The sequence below is a fragment of the Neofelis nebulosa genome, chromosome 3, assembly GCF_028018385.1.
Source record: "Neofelis nebulosa isolate mNeoNeb1 chromosome 3, mNeoNeb1.pri, whole genome shotgun sequence".
Classification (NCBI taxonomy): domain Eukaryota; kingdom Metazoa; phylum Chordata; class Mammalia; order Carnivora; family Felidae; genus Neofelis; species Neofelis nebulosa.
The window spans coordinates 128,532,169-128,552,883 of NC_080784.1; the positions used below are offsets into that span (position 1 = coordinate 128,532,169).

The window sequence follows — 20,715 nt, forward strand, 5'->3', positions numbered from 1 at the left end:
CTCTTTTAATGATCACCCAATCGCCCTCTTTCTTTCTTTAGTACTTACAGTCTTGCAGGCTCGATGCGATGTAACAAAGGTTGAAAGAAAAAATAATTCCTGGCGTGGGGCGACGGTAGCCGGGCCGGGACCTTCCAAAACAGCACGGAGAGACCAAAGGAGCGCGCGGTGATGACGCAACACGCAGCTTAGGCTTTTTTTTCTTCCCCAGCGACGCGCGAGCGGAAGATGTCTAGGCGCGCGCTGTTGCCATGGTAATTCGTACCCGCCTCTACGCTTGTGAGCTCGTTTATGGCCTCTTTCTCCAGGTTAGCTAGAGAGTTATTAAATGAAACAGTAATAAATTGCGCAATGGCAATAAGTAACATAGTAATAATATAGTATTTTATATATTATGTATAATGTGTTGTATAATTTATACATAGTATAATGTTGATATTGTGCTAGATATTTTTACGTGAATAATCAACCCTTAACATGAAGCCTTTTTTTTTTTATACAAAAAAAGGAAACTGAGGCCTGCAGACGTTAAATAATAAGAAGTAAAAAGCCGGGTATGTTGAACTTCAGAGCATATGAACTGCCTCCCCACTGTTCGCTGGATTGTTCTTAGAGTGGAATATGACCGTTCATGTATGTTGACCGAAATATTACCTTTAGAATATTTACTCTTTTTGTTCTAGCATTTGGCTAAACAGGCAGTTTCCTGTGTTTTAATTTGATCCTCTGGTTGGCATTTCCCTTAAAGAGAAATTACTACAAAACGTTCTGCCAAATACACTGGCCATTGTAATCCTAAATTGGCATTCTACTTTATAAATCAGTGTTTTGAATTGTATAATTATAACATGAACCCACAGGTTTATCAAATGCAGGCACACTTATAAAATCAACTGTCTTGACCCATAAAATTCAGAATCAAAGCCTGAACAATTAAGATTTCATTATACCTATTTTTTTTTCAACGTTTTTTATTTATTTTTTGGGACAGACAGAGACAGAGCATGAACGGGGGAGGGGCAGAGAGAGAGGGAGACACAGAATCGGAAACAGGCTCCAGGCTCTGAGCCATCAGCCCAGAGCCTGACGCGGGGCTCGAACTCACGGACCGCGAGATCGTGACCTGGCTGAAGTCGGACGCTTAACCGACTGCGCCACCCAGGCGCCCCTCATTATACCTATTTTTGATGTGCCATGAAATGCACCAACTTAGTGCATGCATGGTAACTGATGTGATCAAGGGATGTAACAACTTATACATAGTAAATGATTTTTGGTGGTAAGGAATATTTGCTGTAAGATCTACTCTCAGCAACTTCCAAATATGCAATAAAGTATTATTAACCATAGTCACCATTCAGTACATGTAATTTTAAAAAAGAATATTTGCTTTATATTCAGATAGATCTAACACTGAAAATGGATTCCACTAGCTGAATGACTTTAGGCAAATAATATATCACTTCTCTAACCCTTAGTTTCCTAATCCCATATATGTGATTGATGATTCTGTTGATTTCTTAAGGCAATTTTCTACAGCACCCCTTGACATTTGTACAACTGGAGCAAGAGTGAAAATTGAGACCCACACATCATATGTCTAAATATTTAAACATAAATACAGTTAACCAAATGTAAAAATAAAATACATCCTATTGCCCTATTTTGAAAATAACCTGGAAAGCCGGATTGAATTTAGAATTTCTGTTTTGGACAGCATGTGGATGATTCAAGAATTGGTTGGCATATATATCCCGCCTTCCCTGTATGATGTCCTCCCATTCATTTTGATACCATTAGGAGCCTGGTGCTCATGCATATGACACCCAGCTCAAATGCCCAGCTATAACTCCATCTAGTGTTGCCATATTCGTTTAAAAAAATGAAGGCTTTTTTGTTAAATTTGAATTTTAGATAAACAATACTTTTTAGTAAAAGTATGCCCCATTAAATATTTGGAACTTGCTTGTTCTAAAAACTTATTTGTTGTTTGTTTGAAATTCAAATTTAACAAGATATCCTGTATTTTCTTTGGCAAACCTATTCCTGCCCTACTGCTTCATCACCTTTTGGGCCTAGAAGCCTTTTTGCTTCATGTTGGATCTAAGAATATAGATACTGGAAGTATCTGTTGACCCTCAGCAGGAAATACCTGGGTAAAAGTCACTGCTAGCCTTCTTGAAGCTGTGTAAGCAGAGACCTCAGGGACCACCTACTCAAAAGCAATCTCTAAAATTGAAGGCATAGGTTTTGGTCCCACTGATTCCTTGCTCTTTGGGGTTGGGCATAGCAGGAAAAAAGCCAGAATTGAGTTCTGTAAAGCAGTAGGTCCAGTAGAGGGAACACTCTTGCCCAATTCTTTTTTTTTTTTTTTTAATTTTTTAACATTTATTTATTTTTGAGAGAATGTGTGTGGAGGAGGGGCAGAGAGAGAGGGAGACAGAATCTGAAGCAGGCTTCAGGGTCTGAGCTGTCAGCACAGAGCCTGATGCTGGGCTCTACCTGTGAACTATGAGATCGTGACTTGAGCTGAAGTTGGATGCTTAACTGACTGAGCCACCCAGGCCCCCCACTCTTGCCCATTTCTAAGGGTGGGATTGTTCTATAGCATTCACTGACCTGGGAGACTTGGAATTTTCCATGATAGGGATTTTGCTTGATTGTGGATTAAAAGGTTAAGGGAATATATAACAAATAACACAGACTGGATGGCCTCTACAACAGAATTTTTTTTTTCTCAAAAACTCTGAAGGCTGGAAGTCTGATATCAAGATGTTGGCAGGATTGGCTTCTTCTGCTTTATCCCTCTTTCTTTGGGCATTTTTCCCCTGTGTCTTTAAATGGTCTCCCCTCTGTGCTTGTGACTAATTTTCATAATTTAATTAAATGACCACATTTTAACTTAATTACATCTTTAACAACCCTATGTCCAAGTGTAGTCACATTCTGAGATAATGGGAATTAGGACTTCAACATATAAATTTGGAGGGGGTATAATTCAGCCCATAACAGGAGGCAAAAGAGTGGAAGGATTGCTATATGAACCTAAAATCTTCTAAAATTATAGCAGTAATTGGGGCTAAAAACCAGTCCTCTGACTTTTCTTCCTTATGACCCTTAATATGGTCATTCTCCAAAATTCAGTCCTTGGTGTCCTGCTTGTCTCACTCTACTCTTTCCCAGAGTGGGCTGATTATAGTGGTAACTAAATATATTTGTCAAATTTTACTCAACTATATACTTAAAAAAATTTAATCTTGGGGTACCTGGGTGGCTCAGTCCGTTAAGCATCCAACTTCAGCTTAGGTCATGATCTCACAGTTTGTAGGTTCAAGCCCTATGTCGGGCTCTGTGCTGATGGCTCAAAGCCTGGAGCCTGCTTTGGATTCTATGTCTCCCTCTCTCTCTGCACCCCCGCCCCCCACATTCTGTCTGGCTCTCTCTCAAAAGTAAATAGACATTAAAAAAAATTTTTTTAAGGCTTAATCTTATTGTTTATAAGTTGTAACTCAATAAACTTAACACATTTTGTAAAAAGTGACTATCAACATTTAATTATTGATATGGAAGAAAATTTGAAAACCACCTTTCCCCCTAGAATGAAGAGGGAAAAGACAAAGAAGTGAAATCAATGAAATTTAAAGAAATAATAAACATAGGATCAGGGTACTAGAAGCAAACTTTGATTAATTATGACCTGAGCTGAAACCAAGACTCAGATGCTCAACTGACTGAGCCACCCAGGTGCCTCCCCCCCCCCTTTTTTTGTCCAGAAAAGACAGTGTACAAAAGGGCAAAAAAAAGTCAGAACTTGTTCAATAAACTAAATGCCAGAAATTAATGATGACACAACTACAAAGATGGGGAGGGAAAATATTGTGGCTCAGTAATTGTTTAGATTATATGCTGTGCATTGATGGATAAAAAAATATTCAAACTTTTAATTCCTTGAAAATATATCTTCCTTAAGCTGTTCCTAAAGACATAAATCCAGCTGACAGGGTCAAAAATGAGAATTTCAAGAAAGCAGAATTAATGGTGTAAAAGTATTCTGTTGAGACTAAACACCGTTAGGACTTAATAATTGTAAGTAGGGTATATTTGTCAACATTTTGTTGCATAACAACCACAAAATTTGAATTGCATAACTCATTAATCTTGATTGGCTAGTATGGTTCAAGTTCAGGCTACAATGCCTGTCTGCACATAGTACATGTTCAATAAATATGTGTTGAGTGAATGAATGATATTAATAACTATATAAAATGCCTTAAACATACAGATAACCACAAAGAAATGTTAAAATAAGCTGAGTATCTTCAAAATGTTACATGTCATGGAAGAATGACATAAACCAGAGGTTTTTTCTTATTAATTTTTTTTTTTTTTTTGCTTTTTTTATGTAAGCTCTGCACCCACTGTGGAGTTTGAACTCACAACTCTGAGACCAAGAGTCACACGCTCTACCAATTGAGCCACCCAGGCACCCTTTAAACCAGAGTTAAAACAAACAAACAAAAAACTAGGAAAGAGGTAATGTAACTCAAGAAGGGAAGGAAAGTAATATATATATGTAATATATATATATATATATATATATATATATATTTTTTTTTTTTTTTTTTTTTAATGAAGACTAAACTAGATGTGACACATAATGCCTAAAGAGAAATAGCAGGTGAAAGGGAAAAAAATAAAAAATAAAAGAGAGGTAAATAGATTTCAAGAGAAAATAATAAATATTGAAAATAAGCAAAGAAGATCCAACATAATTATAATAGGAATCACTACAGACAAAAACTAAAACAAAGATGTGGAAGAAATAACTAAAAGTTGTAATTCCAAAAGTATTTCCCCAAAATTAAAAAGATTTGAAATCATATATTGGAAGAGCACATAAATACCTGTGGATATCAACCCAGATGGCAAATAACAAGACATATTCTAATAAAATTTAGACTTAAAAATATTTTTTTTTAATTCCTTAAACATTTAGACAAAAATAAGCAAGTGGCCTATAAGGAAAGAAAATTATATTACCATCACGGTTTTAACAACAAGTCTTTATGCTGAAAGAAAATGGAACATTGTATCTAGGAAGCTCAAAGAAATAAAATGTGATCCAAAGATTTTATATTGGGCAAAAAGTGCTTTTAAAATATAAAGGCACAGGGGTGCCTGGGTGGCTCATTCAATTAAATGTCTGACTCCTGGTTTTGGCTCAGGTCGTGATCTCACAGTTTGTGATTGAGCCCTGCATCAGGCCCTGCACATTGGGTTCTTCCAAGCACAGAGCCTACAAATGTATATATATGTGTATGTATATATATATATATATATACACATATATAGGCACAGATAAACTATTAACATTGTGCAGGAACTCTATGGGTGTTGTTCTCATGAGTACTCCTAAAGAATTTATTTGAAAGCCATCAAATATGTTTAAATCCATCAGTTCTTTTTGATTTTTTTTTTAAACTGGTTATCTTTGGAGAATGAAAGGAAAAGATAATTCATTGTTATGAAAATTGACAAGTATAGGAAAAGAATCAAGTTTTTATATTGCCTTTACTCAGAAGGGTTCTGCTAGGTAATTAAATAACAGATGAGAGAGAGTGTTTCTTTATAAAAGTATTTCAACTAGTAAATGAGAAAGAAATGATAAAATTTGATCACTCAGCAAGCCTGGCCCAAATTCCTAACCTATAAAATCATAAGATACAGTAAAATGGGTATTATTTAATTTATTTTTTTATTAAAAAATTTTTAATGTTTATTTTTGAGAGAGACAGAGTTGTGAGTGGGGGAGGGGCAGAGAGAGAGGGAGACACAGAATCCAATCCAGGCTCCAGGCTCTGAGCTGTCAGCACAGCGCCCCATGTGGGGCTCAAACTCAAGAACTGCAAAATCATGACCTGAGCCAAACTTGGATGCTTAACCAACTGAGCCACCAGGCGCCCCTAATTCACCTTTTAAGTTAAAATAAATATTTATGTAAGGCTGCTGTGATGCTTAATTTTATGTATCAATTTGACTGGGCTAAGGGATGCCCAGAGAGCTGGTAAACATTTTTGAGTGTGTCTCTGAGAGTGTTTTGGAAGAGTTTAGCATTTGAATTGGTAGACTGAGTAAAGAAGATTGCCTTCATCCGATGTGGGTAGATATTACATAATTCTTGAAGGGCCTGAATAGAAAAAAAGGTAGAAGAAGGGCAAATTCACTCCTTCTGCTTGACCTGGGACATCCATCTTCTCTTGCCTTTGAGCCTGTTTTCAGGCTTTCAGACTTGGGTCTTGGGCTTTTGAAGTAAAGCACCAGCTTTCCTGGACCTCTAGCTCGGAGCAGGACTTCTCAGCTTCTAAAAGTGAATAAACCAATCCCTATAATGAATCTCTTTCTGTATATTTACATATATTGTACCAGTTCTGTTTCTCCATAGGCTCCAGACCAATATAGCTGCCAAAATCTTGTTAATTGCTTGTTAGCTTTGAAATAGGCTCAGTGAAAATGCTTTATAGAAGCCTCAAATTTCTTCATTAAATAGGAGGAAAGATTGTCAACATTTTATTTTTATTTCTTTTTGCTTTATATTTACCAAAATAAAACCATGAAGCAATTCAAGGAAAGAGAAATCCTTCCAAATTCGAATTGAATAAGAAGCAAAACAAAATAATAAACAGCAACAGAGATTAAAAATAGGGTTTGCAAACCTGGATCCCTTCTTAACTTGATATCTTAAAATGTAAACCACACCTAGTTGGTAATGGAAACTTGTATAAACTAATCTTACCTCCACACATAAATATGAAATGGAAAATACAAGATACCAAGTCATAAAACTAAGTAGATCTTTCTTCTTTGGTAACAAGAAACTAAGACAAATATTACCAGTTTGTAAGTAAATACTTCTTTTCTCAAAATAATAATTCATAATTTGGTGAGGTAGAGGGGATGGTCATGAACCTCTTTTGAGACTCTGATTTTTAAGAAGCCATGGAATGCTTTAGAAAAACCTGCATATGCATGTTATGGATTGTACATAATTTCAGGAGGGTCATGTACCCCCTAGTGCTCTGTGCTCTTCATAGTGAGAAATTTTTTTTTTCACATTGATAAATTCTGACACAGAGGTCCTGAATCCTCATAACTGGTGGAATTAATGATGATTCCATCCCTATATGTGCCTTTTTAAAAAAGTTCTATTTAAATTCCAGTTAGTTAACATACTGTATAATATTAGTTTCAGGTTTACAATATAGTGATTCAACGCTTCCATACAATACCCCGTGTTCAACACAACAATTGCACACCCTAATCCCCATCACCTATTTAACCCATCCTGCCACCCACCTCCCCTCTGGTAACCATCAGTTTATTCTCTATAATTAAGAGTCTGTTTCTTGCTTTGTCTCTCTCTTTTTCTTCCCTTTGCTCACTTGTTTTGTTTCTTAAATTTTACATATGAATGAAATCATATGGTATTTGTCTTTCTCTGACTGACTTACTTCACTTAGCATAATACCCTCTAGTTTGTCCATGTCATCACAGATGGCAAGATTTCATTCTTCTTTTTATGTCTGAGTAATATTCTGTTTTATATATATACCACCTTTTATTTATCCATTCATTAGTCAATGCATAGTTGAGCTGTTTCCATAATTTAGCTATTGTAGATAACGCTGTACAAACGTAGGCATGCACGTGTCCCTTCAAATCAGTATTTTTGTATTCTTTGGGTAAATACCTAGTAGTGAAATTGCTGGATCATAGGATAGTTCTATTTTTAACTTTTTGAGGAACCTCCATACTGTTTTCCAGAGTGGCTGTGCCAGTTTGCAATCCCACTAACAGTGTAAGAGGGTTTCTTTTTTTCCACATCCTGGCCAACACTTGTTGTTTCTTGCATTTTTTAAATTTTAGCCATCCTGACATGTATGACGTGATATCTCATGGTTTTGATTTGCATATCCCTGATGATGAATGATGTTGAGCATTTTTTTTTTTCATGCATCTGTTAGCCATATGGATGTCTTCTTTGGAAAAATTTCTATTCATGTCTTTTGCCCATTTTTGGCAATTCATTTTTTGAGTGTTGAATTTTATAGGTTCTTTATATATTGTGGATGCAAACTCTTTATCAGATATGTCATTTGCAAATATCTTCTATTCTATAGGTTGCCTTATAGTTTTGTTGATTGTTTCCTTTGCTGGGCAGAAGTTTTTTTTGAAGTTCCAATAGTTAATTTTGCTTTTGTTTCCCTTGCCTCAGGAGACATATCTAGAAGGAAGTTGTGATGGCCAGTGTCGAAGGGGTAACTGTTTGTGTTCTCTTCTAGGATTTTAATGATTTCATGCCTCCAATTAGGTTTTTAATCTATTTTGAATTTATTTTTGTGTATAGGGTAAGAATGTGGTCCAGTTTCATTCTCTGGCATGTTGCTGTCCAGTTTTCCCAACACCATTTGTTGAAGAGACTGACTTTTTCCCATTGGATATTCTTTCCTGCTTTGTCAAAGATTAATTGACCATATAGTTGTGGGTTGATTTCTGGGTGTTCTCTTCTGTTCCATTGATCTCTGTGTCTATTTTTGTACTGGTACCCGTACTGTGTTGATCACTACAACTTTGTAATATAAGTTGAAGTCCAGAATTGTGGTGCTTCCAGCTTTGCTTTTCTTTTTCAAGATTGCTTTGGCTATTCAGGGTCTTTTTTTTTTTTAATTTCTTTTTAACATTTATTCATTTTTTAGAGACAGAGAGAGGCAGAGCATGAATGGGGGAGGAGCAGAGGGAGAGGGAGACACAGAATCTGAAGCAGGCTCCAGGCTCTGAGCTGTCAGCACAGAGCCAGATACTGGGCTCAACTCACGGGCCGCAAGATCATGACCTGAGCTGAAGTTGGATGCCCAACCAACCCAGGTGCCCCTATTTGGGGTCTTTTGTGGTTTCATATAAATTTTAGGATTGTTTGTTCTGGCTCTGTGAAAAATACTGGTGGTATTTTGATAGGGATTGCACTAAATGTGTAGACTGCTTTGGGTAGTATAGACATTTTAACAATATTTGTTTTCTTAGTCCGTGAGCATGAAATGTTTTTCCATTTATTTGTGTCATCTTCAGTTTCTTTCATCAGTGTTTTATAGTTTTCAGAGCACAGGTCTTTTACTCTTTTTTTGGTTTAATTGTGGGTATCTTACAATTGGTGTAATTGTAAATGGGATTGATTCCTTAATTTCTCTTTCTTGTGCTTCATTTTTGGTATATAGAAATGCAGCAGATTTCTGTATGCTGATTTTGTATCTCATGACTTCATTGAATTCATTTATCACTTCTAGTAGGGGTGTGTGTGTGTGTGTGTGTGTGTGTGTAGTCTTTCACATTTTCTATATAGAGTATCGTGTCATCTGCAAATAGTAAAAGTTTTGCTCCTTCCTTGCCAATTTGGACACCTTTTATTTCTTTGTGTTGTCTGATTGCTGTGGCTAGGACTTCCAGTATTATGTTAAATAACAGTGGTGAGAGTGTACATCCCTGTCTTGTCCTGACCATAGAGGAAAAGCTCTGTTTTTCCCCACTGAGGGTGATAGTAACTGCGGGTTTTTCATATATGGCGTTTATTATGTTGAAATCCTTATAAACCAATTTAGGAGATTAAAAGTATTGAGCATGTTTCACCTTTTGATAATTACCTGCTATATGTTGATGACTAACATAATAAATTTTCTGGTAAAAGATGGGATTTAAATTCTATATAAAACACATAATGCTTGATTTTCAATAACTGCCCATTAAAGAGAAAACTTCATGTTGTATCTTTTCCTTATTTGATTTTTTTCATCTTAATTTTTTTTTCTCTTTTTATTTTTCTAGTTAAGTATGTCTTATAATTGTTAGGGCACTTTCAACTAGAAATTTGAGTTCACACAAACACACAAGACTTTACTTTTTTCTCCCTGTGTTCTTGCAATTCATTTTCCTCATGACACTGTGGGGTCATCATTTTGTCATTGTCTACACCCACAATGTCAGGATGGTATTTGATACTTTGAGTCATTCAGTTCACACATCTAGCCCAAACTTTACCACATCTGTACTTGTGGCATCTCATTTTTTTTTTGCGGTAATAATGCTTGCCTTGAAATTAACCTTTTATATCTCCCATTCTGCAACTATCATTTTTTCACAATATATTTAACTCAAATTGTATCATTGTAATCAGTCATACACACACACACACACACACACACACACATATATATATATGTATTTTTTTTTCTTGAAATGATTTTTACATGGGGTTCCTGGGTGGCTCAGTTGGGTATGTGTCTGACTTCAGCTCAGGTTATGATCTCACAGTTTGTGAGTTTGGACACAACTCTGACAGTTCAAAGCCTGGAGCTTGCTTTAGATTCTGTGTCTCTCTCTGTCCCTGCCCTCCCCCCCACTTGTGTTCTTTCTCTCTCTCTCTCTCTCTCTCTCTGAAAAGTAAATAAATATTAAAAAAAAAAAAAAAGAAATGGTCTTTACAAAGATTTTCCCAAAAAAGTTATTCCTTTCCTTCAGCCACTTCAAATTCTACAAACATTAAGTATAATTCACAATTCTTCTTACTGCCAGATCTACCTTAGTTAGTTGAAACACAATTTTCAGGATAAATTTCATTTTAACATTTTACATTATTGTGCAATATATGTGCAATATTTGTGCAATATATCTGTGGACTATTCCTACTGAGTTATTTGATAATATTATAAATGCTTTGCATTATACATGTCTATACTCTTGAAAGTACAAGCATTACTGAACCAAAGACATGGATTTCAAGAAATAGTCATGGATGATATATTTATCGTTGTCTGTAATGAGTAAAATGAATTCTTCATAAGAAAGCAATTTCAAAATTACAAGGTCATTATGAAATTAAAGACACCTGATCCCATCTCTTCTGTTGATTAGTGGTGGGATATTCTTTAAATTTCCTCATCTGTACAATAGGGAAAATAGTACTTGCACTAAAGGGTTTCTGTGCATTAAATTTGAAACAATTCATGCTTAGGGTAAGGCCTGACATATAGTTAATAGCAAGTAAATATTTATGATTTTTAAAAATTCATTTATTTATTTTGAAAGAGAGAGAGATGTGGGAGGTGCAGAGAGAGAGGGAGAGGGAGAGAATCCTAAGCAGGCTCTGTATGCTCAGCGCAGAACCTGATGTGGGCCTCAAACTCACAAACTGTGAGATCATGACCTGAGCCAAAACCAAGAGTTGGCTGCTTAACCACCTGAGCCACCCAGGCACACCTATGATTTTTTTTTTTTTTTTGAGAGAGAGAGAGAGAGCACAGTAGGGGAGAAGGGTAGAAGGAAAGAGGGAGAGAAACTTAAGCATTCTCCATGCTCAGCATGGAGCCCGACATGGGTCTCAATCCCGTGGCCCTGTGATCATGACCTGAGCCAAAAGCAAGCGTTGGTACTCAACCAACTGAGTTACCCACGTGCTCTGATTTATGATTTTTAAAGTAAAATTCACCTTAAGAGTTAGTCTCCCAGTAAGCAAATTATGTGAAAAAATCACTTTTAATTAAAATTACCATGGGATGCCTGGCTGGCTCAGTCAGAAGAGCATATGACTCTTGATCTCAGGGTCATGAGTTTGAGCCCCACATTAAGTAAGATTGCTTAAATAAATAAAACTTTAAAAAATTAAAAAAAAATTAAATTACACTTGTAAATTCAATAAATCAGTAGTAAGTTATAGAGTACATAGATTTATAATAGTACATAACTCCTATTAATTTATGTAATTAATCATTATTGTGTGCCTAGCCTGTGCCAGGGACAATGAGAGATGATGGGAAACATAAGAATGAAAAGTCTGATATGATTCCTGTCCTCAGAGGGCTTAATGTCTGTCAGGGAGACAACTAACCATAAATTACAAAATAGTACAAATTATGCTATGATAGTGGAAGTATAGAATTCTAGAAGAGTTCTTAGGATTTTAGTAGAGGAAGCCAAGGAGAAAGTGACAGCTGAGTCCTTAAGGAGGATTAGAAGTAAACACGTAAATGAGGTAAAATGATGACAAGGATAGAAGAGGCTGAAGTCCTATAGAGGCCATGTAAGGGAGTCTGTTTTTAATCTTCAGGGCAGAGGAAAGGATTAAAAGTTTTTAAGCAGTTATAGACTCTGGTATTATATAAACATTGAATTGGAGTGCAATATCACTAATGGTCTATCTTTAAAAAAGAATGACAGCTAATAAATTCAGAGAAATGATGAAATTGGAAAACCACCACTGTGCATCCTTCAAATAATAATTTAGAGAAGAATCATTAATTGATGATGGTACAATGAATGGGTGAAAGGATGACAAGGAACAGGATAATCACAAGATATTCAAGTTTTCATCCCAGAGATGATTTACTAATTAGAAAGCAAAATCTGTATCCTTACAATGGAGAGATATGGTGAGCTTGACATTGTGTGCCTCTTGATATAATGCAATACTAAGTTGTTACAGGTTGAATTTTGTCTTCCCAAAATTCATATATTGACATTCTAACCCCCAATATCTCAGAATGTGACTGTAATTGGAGATACGGCCTTTAAAGAAGTAATTAATATAAAATGAGATCACATCGATGGACCTTATCTAATACAACCCTTGTCCTTATAAGAAGTGGAGATGAGCACACAGATTCTCTGAGAGGAAAGACCATGTGAAGACAGAATGGATGTATACAAGCCAAGAAGAGATGCCTGCAGAAGAAACTAACCTTGATGACACCTTGATCTTTGATGTCTAGCCTCCAGAATTGTTGTTTAAACAACCCAGATTAGTCCATCCAGGGGAGTTGGCAGAGTAGGAAGACACTAAACTCCCCTGTCCTATAGATACAACTAGATAACACTCTCATAAGTGTAAATAACCCAGAAAATGACCAAAAGACTGGCAGAACAAACTCCACAACTAAATGTAGAGAAGAGACCACACTGAAGAGGATAGGAAGGGCAGAGACATAGTCAGGAGCTAAATAGACAATGGGACTGTCTGCTGGAGGGAGGTACACTGGGGGTGTTGAGAGGAAAGAGAAACCCTCACATCAGGGAGCCCACATGGGGAAGATGAATCCCTATAACATTTGGCTTTGAAAAACAAAGGGGCCAAATTTTGTGAGTTCAAACAACCAGTGAGACTTAAAACCCAGAAGTTTAAAAATCATCAGGGTTGGCTCTGGGAGAGCAAGGAGGGCAAGAGAAAACTGAGTCCCTGCCCTTGTAGGGACAGCACAATTAAAAGCAGAGATACAGAGATACCAAATAGAAGCAGGAGTTTGAAAAATGCTTGGGGAATACCAGAGGGAGATTTGTTTACTAATCTCAGAAGATGTGCTGGGGGGACAGAGATTAATGGGAGACTTGTCCAGGAACAAAGGAGCTGGAAGGTACCATTTCCCTTCTCCATGCTCCAGCATAAACACACATTCACCTGTGGGAACCAAAAAGATGCTAACACTACCTAACTTGCTTATACTGTGCAACCCACCCAATCCCCTCCCCACTTTCAAACCAGCCCCATGGCTGCTGGTACCCTCTTGCTGAGAACAGGCATGCAAACCTTACTAATGCTGAATGTCCTGCCCCTGAGCACTTTGCAGTTCTGTCCCCTCCAATGCCCCCATCCAGTACACCCTTGGCTGGATCCCATCCAAAATGGTACCACAAGTCTGGCAGTATGCAAACAGCCCTGAAAGAAGCTGGCACCACTTCAAAGTGATTCTCGTCTCAAGTAGAAGGAAAGATAACCAAACATACCAGTCTCACTGTGCCCCAGCAGGGGGTGGGGCAGACAGCTGGTCTGACTGTAGGCTCCACCCACCAGTGAAAGCTTCTCCAGAGACAATACAGGGAAAGTGCCCTGTAGTTTGGTGGTACTGCATCTCTGGCAAATACCTGGTCTAACTTAACTCAAGCCCAAGTCAGCCCCAGACTGGTCCATTAGTACCACAGGGACCAAATACAGCCCACAACAGGCCAAAGAAACCTACTGCAGATGACAGGACTCATGAAAAAAGTGGCCAAGACACAACAACAGGGTGCAGGAACACACATAGCAGACAATCCCTGAAGCCCCAGATTCTAGTGAACAGAGGACACTGCACTGCAAGGAACTATTGGACCTCTTCTTCATAAGTCTACTACTTTCAAGAGTAAGAGATATCGCTGACTTTCCTAACACACAGATTCAGGCAGAGAGAGTTAGACAAAATGCAGAGACAGAGGAATATGTCACAAATAAATGAATGGGGCAAAATCACAGCAAGAGACCTAAGTGAAACAGAGATAAGTAATATTCCTGGTAGAGAATTTAAAGTAATGATCATAAAGATACTCACTGGATTTGAAACAAGAGTGGAAGGGGACAACAAGACCTCTAACAAAGAGATAGAAAACATGAAAAAGAATCAGAGATGTAGAACTCAATAAATGAAAATAAATATAACACTAGATAGAATAAGTAGTAGACTAGAGGAAGCAGAAGAATAGATCAATGACCTGGAGGACAGAGTAATAGAAAGCAATCAGGCTGAACAGGTGAGAGAGAGAGAGAGAGAGAGAGAGAGAGAGAGAGAGAGAAGAGAGAAGAGAGAATAACCTAAGGGAAGTCCATGACACCAGAGCATTATAGCATCCATGTTATAGGGATCTCAAGAGGATAAGAGGGATGCCTGGGTGGTTCAGTCAGTTAAGTGTCTGATTTTTGATTTCAGCTCAGGTCATGATCTCACGGTTTGTGAGCTTGAGCCTTTCATTGGGGTCTACACTAACAGTGCGGAGCCTGCTTGGGATTCTCTGTCTCTGTCTCTCTCTCTCTCTGCTCCTCCCCCACTCACATGTGTGCTTTCTCCCTCTCAAAATAGATAAATAAATTTTAAAAAAAAGGAGAAGAGAAAGAAAAGGGGCAGAAAATGTATTTGAAGTAATAATAGCCAAAAACTTCCTGAATCTGGGGATAGAAACAAAACCAGACCTAGGAGGCAGAACAATCCCCCAACAAAATAAACTCAGAGACCCACACCAAGACATATAGTAATTAAAATGACAAAAAGTAGCGATAATAAGAGAATTTTAAGAGCAGCAAGGAAAAGAATACAGTTACACACCAGGGAACCCCTCCCCTACCTCATAAGGATATCAGCTGATTTTTCAATAGAAACTTTACAGACCAGAAGGGGGTGGCACAATATATTCCGAGTGCTAAAAGGAAAAAAAAAAAAAAAATCAGCAGCCAAGAATACTCTATCCAGCAAGATTATCGTCCAAAATAGGGGGAGATATAAAGAGTTTCCCAGACAAACCAAAGTTAAAACAGTTCATGCCCACTAAGCCAGCCCTATAAGAAATGTTAAAGAAAGATTCTTTCAGTGGAAAGGAAAGGCCGTAAGTAAGAGTAAGAAAAGTAAGAAGCACAAAATCAGTAAAAATAAATATATCTGTAAAAATCAGTTAAGGAAGTTATTAAATAAAATATAAAATGGTTACACCATTTACCTAAAATGCTGGAGGGAGAGGAGTAAAGAATGGGTTCAAACTTATGCAACCATCAACTTAATATATACTGCTATATTAAGAAGATGTTACATACAAACTGAATGGTAACCACAAATCAAAAACCAGTAATAGATATGCAAAACATACAGAAAAGGAATCCAATTGTTATCACTAAAGAAAGTCCCCTAATTGTGAGAGAAGAGAGCAAGCGAGGAAAGGAACAGAGAATAACTACAAAACAACCATAAAACAAATAACATAATGGCAATGAGTATATACCTATCACTAATTACTTTGAATGTCAATGGACTAAATAATCAAGACATAGGGTGGCAGAACAGATGAAAAAAACAAGATCCATCTATATGCTGCCTAGAAGAAACTCATTTCAGACCTAATACTCATGCAGCTTGAAGTAAAGGCATGGAGCGGCATTTATCATGTAAATGGATATGAAAAGAAAGCTGGAGTAGCAGTATTTATATCAGACAAAATAGACTTTAAAACAAAGACTGTCACAAGAGACAAAGAAAGACACTATATAATCATAAAGGGCATAATCCAACAAGATGTTATATTAATTGTAAATATTTATACACCCAGCATGGAAGCACCCAAATACATTTAGCAGTTAACAATAAACATAAAGGAACTAATTGATAGTAATGCAATAGTAGGGAACTTTAACACCTCACTTACATCAGTGGACAGATCATCCAAACAGAAAATTAAAAAGGAAACCATGGCTTTGAATGACTCATTGGACCAGAAGGATTTAACAGATATATTCAGAACATTCCATCCTAAAACAGCAGAATACACATTCTTTTCAAGTGTACAATGGAACATTCCCCAGAATTGATTATGTATTAGGCCACAAAACAAGTCTCAACAAATTTAAAAATATCGAAGTCATTCCATGCATCTTTTGTGACCACAGTGCTATGAAACTAGCAATCAACTCCAAGAAAAAATCTGGAAAGAGTACCAATACATAGGGATTAAATAACATGCTACTAAACAATAAGAGCTCAAACAATAAATCAAAGAGCAAATAAAAAAACAAACAAACATGGAGACAAATGAAAATGAAAACACAACAGTCCAAAATCTTTGAGATGAAGCAAAAGTGATTCTAAGGGGGAAGTGTATAGCAATATAGGTCTATCTCAAGAAGCAAGAAAACCTCAAACAACCTAACTTTCTACCTAAAGGAACTAAAAAAAAAAAAAAAAAAAAAAAGAACAAAACCCCAAACCAGTAGAAGGAAGGGGATAATAAATATTAGGGCAGAAGTAAATGAAATAGAAACTAAAAAAACAATAGAACCCATCAATGAAACCAGGAGCTGTTTCTTTGAAAAAAAATAAACAAAATTGATAAATCTTTAGCTCATCAAAAAAGAAAAAGAAGAAGAAGAAGAAGAAGAAGAAGAAGAAGAAGAAGAAGAAGAATCAAATAAACAAAATTGAAAATGAAAGAGGAGAAATAACAACTGACAGCCACAGAAATACAAAGGATTGTGAGAAAATATTATGAAAATTTATATGCCAAAAAAATTGACAACCTAGAAAAAAGGGATAAATTCCTAGAAACACATAACCTCCCAAAACTGAATCAGGAAGAAATAGAAAATTTGAGCAGACCAATTACCAGCAATGAAATTTAATCAGTAATCAAAAAACTACCAACAAACAAAAGTCCAGGACCAGATGGCTTCACTGGAGAATTCTACCAAATATTTAAAGAAGAGTTAATACTTATTCTTCTCAAACTTCCAGAAAATAGAAGAGGAAGGAAAACTTCCAAATTCATACAAGGCCAGCATTACCTTGATAATAGAACCAGATAAAGACATACAAAAAAATAATAATAATTACAGGCCAATATCTCTGATGAATATAAATGCAAAAATATTCAATTAAATATTAGCAAACCAAATTCAACTATACGTTAAAAAATCATTCACCACAATCAGGTAGGATTTATTCTAGGATGCAAGGATATTTCAATATTCATGAATCAATCAATATACATCACATCAATAAGAGAAATGATAAAAAACATATGATCATTTCATTAGATGCAGAAAAAGCATTTGACAAAGTACAACATCCATTCATGATAAAAACTCTCAACAAAGTAGGTTTAGAGGGAACATACCTCAACACAATAAGGGCCATATATGAAAAACCCACAGCTAATACCATACTCAGTGGTGAAACAGTGAGGTTTTTACTAAGGTCAGGAACAAGACAAAGTCCACTCTCACTACTTTTATTCAAAATAGTACTGATAGAGCAATAGCAATCAGATAAATAAACAGAATAAAAAGCATCCAGATTGGTAAGGAGTAAGTAAAATTTTCATAATTGCAAATGACATACTATATATAGAAAATCCTAAAGACTTCACCAAGAAACTGCTAGAACTGGTAAATAAATTCATTAAGGTTGCAGGATACAAAATCAGTGTATAGAAATCTGCTGCATTTCTACACACTAATAATTAAGCAATGTAAAGAAAAATTAAGAAAACAATCCTATTTACAATTGCACAAAATGGAATAAAATACCTAGGAATAAACTTAACCAAGGAGGTGAAAGACCTGTGCTCTGAAAAGTACAAAACATTGGTGAAAAAAATTGAAGAAGAAACAAACAAATGGAAAGAAATTCCATGCTCATGGATTGAAAGAACAAATATTAGTGTTTTTTTAAATGTTTATTTATTTATTTTGAGAAAAAGAGAGAGAGCACAAGTGGGGAAGGAACAGAGAGAGAGAGGGAGAGAGAGAATCCCAAGCAGGTTCTACACTGTCAGTTCAGAGCCTGACACAGGCTCAGTCCCACAAATGAGATCATGACTGAGATCATGAGCTGAAATCAAGAGTCGGGCACTTGAACGACTGAGCCGCCCAGGCACCCCAAGAACAAATATTGTTAATATGTCCATATTAGCCAAAACAACCTCAGATTTAATGCAATGCCTATCAAAATACCAACAGCATTTTTCCCAGAACTAGAACAAACAATTGTAATATTTGTATGGAACCACAAAAGACTCCAAATAACCAAAACAATATTGAAAAAGAAAAACAAAGTTGGAGATGTCACAGTTCCAAATTTCAAGTTAAAGTACAAAGCTATACAAAACGGTATAGTACTGGCACAAAAACAGACATAGATAAATGGAATAAAATAGACATCCCAGAAATAAACTCTGATTATATGGTCAATTAATCTTCAAGAAAGGTGGTAAGAATATACATTGGGAGAAAGACAGCCTCTTCAATAGATGATGTTGGGAAAATTGGACAGCTATATGCAAAAGAATTAAACTGGGCCACTTTCTTATACCATACACAAAGATAAACTCAAAGTGGATTAAGGACCTACATGTGAGACCTGAAATCATAAAAATCCTAGAAAAGAGCACAGCAATAATTTCTCATGCATTGGTTATAGCAGCAGTTTTCTAGATATGTCTCCTGAGGCAAGGAAAAGATAAGCAAAAATAAGCTACTGGAGCTATATAAAAAGAAAAAGTTTCTGCACAGCAAAGGAAATAATCAACAAAACCCCAAAAACAACCCACAACCAATCCAATTAAAGTAAGCAAAAGACATGAACAGACATTTCTCCAAAGAAGATACAAAGATGTCCAACAGACACATGAAAAGATGCTCCACATCACTAATCATCAGAGAAATTAAAACCAAAACCACACTGAGATATCACCTCACCCTTATCAGAATGGTTCAAATCATAAACACAAGAAACGAGTGTTGGCAAGGATGTGGAGGAAAAAATGAATCCTTGTACGATGTTGCAACCACTATGGAAAACAGTATGGAGGTTCCTTAAAAAAAAAAAAAAAAAATAGAATTACCATATGATCTAGAATCTCACAACTTTGTATTTACCCAAAGAATATGAAAGCACTAATTCGAAAGGCTATATGCACCCCTATGTTTATTGCAGCATTATTACAATAGCCAAATTATGGAAGCAGCCCAAGTGTCCATTGATACATGAATGGAAAGAGAATGTGGTATATATCTACACAATGGAATATAATTCAGCCATAAAAAGGAATGAAATCTTGCCCTTTGCAACAACATGAATGAATCTAGGGAGTATAATGCTAAACAAAATAAGTCCGTCAGAGAAAGACAAATACCATATGATTTAAGTCATATGTGGAATTTAAAAAACAAAACAAATGAACAAAGAGAAAATAAAGAGACAAAAATAGACTTTCAACTATAGAGAACAAACAGATGGCTACCAGAGCGGGTGGGAGGGGGAATGTGTGAAATAGGTGAAGGGGATTAAGAGCACATTTATCTTGATGAGCCCTGAATAATATATAGAATTATTGAATCACTATGCTGTACACCTGAAACCAATATAATATAAGATAATATAAGTGTTATTATGTTGTTATAGTTAACTATACTGTAATTAAAAATAATAATAATAATAATAAACCACATAGTCTGTGGTACTTTGTTATGGCAGTCCTAGAAAACTAATACAGAACTAATATTTATAAACTTTTATAAATATTCTTGCCAAAAAATGTTTAAAATAGTCTAGTTAGGTCTCTACCTCACTTTCTATCTACAGGAAATACAGGAGATACAGGATCAAGTTAAACACTATAAGGAAACAATCAGACAAATCAGAAGTGGAGCTATTTATTTATTTTCTATTTATTTAGGGAGGAGGGGCAGAAAGAGAGGGAGAGAGAGAATCCCAAGCAGGTTCCACGCTGGGTGTGAAGCCTGACGCAGGGTTCAATCTCATGACTTTGAGATCATGACCTGAACCAAAATCAAGAATTGGACGCTTCACTGACTGAACCATCCAGGTGTCCCAGAAGTGGAACATTTTATGACAATTCACCTGGATAGTCAAGTCAAACTCATAAAACAACCCCCCCCCCAAAATGTTGAGAGGGGTATTCCAAATGAAAAAAAAAATTAAAGAAACTTAATAACTAATGCAATATGTAAATATTGATTGGATCCTAAATGGGAGAAAGAGGATATTTTCATATTGTAAAGGGATTTTTGGAACAATTGAGGGAATTTGAATATGGATTGTTACATATTAAATTACATAATATTATGGAATTACTAATTTTCTTGGT

At 36.0% G+C, this 20,715-nt stretch overlaps 1 protein-coding gene and 1 long non-coding RNA gene across 6 annotated transcripts in view; one reads left to right on the plus strand and one right to left on the minus strand.

Annotated features, from left to right (window-relative positions):
• SMARCAD1 (SWI/SNF-related, matrix-associated actin-dependent regulator of chromatin, subfamily a, containing DEAD/H box 1) overlaps nucleotides 1-160 on the minus strand; it is a 79,134-nt gene extending 78,974 nt beyond the window's left edge. For 2 of the 3 annotated variants that reach the window (XM_058721900.1, XM_058721896.1), the window contains exon 1: nucleotides 49-160. The gene's annotated coding sequence lies outside the window, so the exon portion shown is untranslated. The remainder of the gene's footprint in view (nucleotides 1-48) is intronic. The other variant, XM_058721898.1, reaches the window with a different exon arrangement.
• An 18-nt stretch (nucleotides 161-178) lies between these two features.
• LOC131507318 (uncharacterized) overlaps nucleotides 179-20,715 on the plus strand; it is a 189,876-nt gene continuing 169,339 nt past the window's right edge. For all 3 annotated transcript variants that reach the window (XR_009259444.1, XR_009259442.1, XR_009259443.1), the window contains exons 1-2: nucleotides 179-308; nucleotides 509-633. This is a non-coding gene — a long non-coding RNA (uncharacterized LOC131507318). The remainder of the gene's footprint in view (nucleotides 309-508; nucleotides 634-20,715) is intronic.